The sequence below is a fragment of the Myotis brandtii genome, unplaced genomic scaffold (assembly GCF_000412655.1).
Source record: "Myotis brandtii unplaced genomic scaffold, ASM41265v1 scaffold686, whole genome shotgun sequence".
In the NCBI taxonomy this organism is placed as follows: Eukaryota; Metazoa; Chordata; class Mammalia; order Chiroptera; family Vespertilionidae; genus Myotis; species Myotis brandtii.
In genome coordinates, this window is record NW_005370683.1 from 4037070 (window position 1) to 4040575 (window position 3506).

Sequence of the window (3506 nt, forward strand, 5' to 3'; positions counted from 1 at the left end):
AATAAATATTTAATATTATTGTTTAATAATATATTTTAATATATTTGATACAATTTAATAAAATATAATAATAAATTAAAATGTGATTCCCTACTTCACAACATACCCCCAAATCACTTCAGATGAATGCAGATCTAAAAGATAAAGCAATAGGCCTTTTAAAGAAACATAGGCTAACATATTTATGACCTGGGATTACATAAAACTTTCTTTAAAAAGACACAAAAGTATCAACAAAAATGATAAACTGGATTGTAGTAAAACTAGGTCTTTTCATTAATCAAAATATACCATTACAAGAATAAAGAATGTGAAAGAAATTATATGCAATTCATATATATTACAAAGAACTCATTCATAAAATACACAGGTAAAAATGATACTTTGAAATTATAATAAAATTAAGAACGTCTACTCAAGATCTTATTAAGAGAATAAAAATAGTGGGGAAAATTATTTGTAATACATTTATCTCACAAAAATGTGTATCAAGAATATAATAGAAAAAAACTTCCCAAATAGTCAAAAGACTTAAAAATATATGTGGTAAAAGCAAATATCAAAATAGCTAATAAACATAGGAAACATGCTCAACATCACTAGTCAGCAAGGAAATGCAAATAAAACACAAAATTTTAAATTTATTGCTTCTACCAGTCACCTACAGAATGAATAAACTTGAATGAAGGAAAATACCAAATGATGACAAGGACACAGTGCTGTGGGAGCTCTCAGACACTGTTGGTAGGGATGCAAATTGCTACAACTGCTTTGGAAACTGCTGAACATATGCCTAGTGTGTAACTCCTGAGTATACCCTCACAAGAAATGCACCTATAGCTTTAAGAAGAGACATGTACAAGAATGTTCACAGCAGCACTATTTTGTAATAGCCAATACTAGAAACTACCATAAAGCCAATTTACAGTGAAATAGAGCAACAAATTATGATATATGCTACAATGGAATTCTAGACAAAAGGAGAATGTATAACCTACAACTATATATATGCAACATCACAAATGAAGCTCACAAAAATATTCTTTAGAGAAAGACCCAGACCCCTCACCAAAAAAAAGGGGGGGACTACATACTTTGATTCAATTCTATATGCAATGTACAAAAGCAGACAAAACTACTCAATGTCATTTAGGAAAGAGTGGCTAACCCTTAGGGTGGCAGAATAAAGATTGGAATAAAGATAAGTGAGCTTCTAAGATACTGATAAACTTCTGTTTCTTAATCTGGGTTCTAGTGATACAAGTGGGTTTGATATGTGAAAGTTTATACATCTGCACTCATGTATTTTTATATCATATTATATGTTATTTTTCTATGTATATGTGTGTCTAATACCATAATAAACAGTTTTTAAATTTAAATATCTTACTATAAAAACACTTTTTTTTACTATATGGAAAAAGTTTAAAAGAAGTTCAAGTTATTAAACATTAAGTGATCTGTTGGGATAAATATTTATTTCCAGACCCAATTTAATTAAATAACCAGAGTCCATAACTGGAATCTCACAAGCCAAAACAATCAGGAAAATTCTGGCAAAAATATTTTCCATGGCTTTTATCAGTCACTAAACTGTATATTCTATTTTTATTTTTAAAATGAAAAGGGAAAGAGGCATACATATTGTTCCAAAGAACATATTTACATTTAATTAAAATACATTGCTAACTATGTGGTATTTAATCCATAAGTTAGAAAAGGGATGAAGCAAAGGAAGGGAGGAAAAGAGAAAGAGAGAAAGAGAGAGAGAGAGAGAGAGAGAGAGAGAGAGAGAGAGAGAGAGAGAGAGGAGGGAGGGAGAGAGGGACGGAAAAAAGGAAATCTAGTACCTTTCTCTTGATCTCTTGAGGGATTCATTTCTAATTCATTGGTTTTCTTTTAAACTATATAGTGCTAAGTTTACCCAAGAGAATGCAGAATTCTGATGGGTTTAATAACAATTTTACATTTTATTTGTAACTTTTTGACCTTTATACTCTACTGTATATTAAGGTCTATAACCTGTTGGTCATACAAATATAGTAGAATTATTTTATGGCATTTTGTGACACAGTGAATTCACCCTGAATAGATCAATTGACTTTCTAAACAGAGTAATGTTAATAGTCCATAAAAGTGAAATATAATTGGAAGAGTCAACTACTTTAAAAGAAAACAAGTTTTTCTAAACAATTACACAATTGTTTCTATTAAAATGATCTTATACTGGAATTCTGTAAAATTTAATGGACTGAAGTGTCTTGTTCCTGAAAATTGGTCTTTTGGACAGACATTTTTGATAGTTTATGACCTAAGACCCATACAAATAAAATGCTTCCCCCTACACATTGTATTTACTAGTAATAAGTAATATAGTATGCATTGCATTTCCCAATGCAAAAATTCTAGCAATCTATAAGGCATAGAAAAGAACAAAAGAATTATTACCACTAAGATTTTTTAAAACCCTATATTAAGACAACTTACTATATTTAGGAAAAGCAAAAATACCTTTCTTTTAAGAAGGGGTTAAATTGAAAATGGACTCTGGCATTTAACCAGTAGAGCTTTTAACCAAAAATGGCAAAAGATCAGAGAACATGGGAACCAAGCTTAAGTTACCCCAGTGACATGACTGAATGCCAAATAAGGTGGAATACCACCAGGATGGAGAGAAAATAAGGCAAGGAGCCTTTAGCAAGTCAATGAAGGGAAGGATGGCATCATCCCAAGGGCAGAAGAAACAAGTGCTCTCTCCCTGTCCAGCTTAAATGATAAAACCCTGGAAGCAATAGGAGGAGCAAAATAATATGTCTGTTCTAGCTGGGAGGTACCTGGAAATTTATCTGGCTAACATGATGGTTGAATGGTTTAAATATAAGACTGTAGTCATGTTTGCAAAAAGCCAAATAAATGTCTGCACTCAGGAGAATGTGACAATAAGCAAAAATTTATCTCTGCTTTATTATTCGAATATGATTTACCACATATTTTAAAAATTACAAACATTTAGCCCTGGCCAGTATAACTAAGTAACTAGAGTGTCGGCCCACACATGGAAGGGTCGCAGGTTCTATTCCTAGTCAAGGGCACATACCTGAGTTGCAGGTTCCAGCCCAGATCCAACCCAATTGATCTCTCTCTCTCTCTCTCTCTCTCTCTCTCTTTCTCTCTCCTTCCTTCCCTCCCTTCCACTCTCTAAAAATCAATGGAAAATAAATATCCTTAATGAGGATTAACAACAACAACAAAACTATAACCATTTTTTATAAGTAGCTTTTCTTCACTCACATGGTTTTATTTTAGATAAATACAAATTTAAAAGTTAGCTATTCTAACTTTTCCTTCCTTTTGAGATGATACTATGCACAAAGATTGTGGTATCCAAAATAGAAATGTTGCTGAAATATAGACTAGATATCATCATCTCTTAACATTATATTTTCTCTATTCTTCCAGAAAAAAATAAAAATTCTAAAATGCACACTGAGCTTGTGCTATATGGA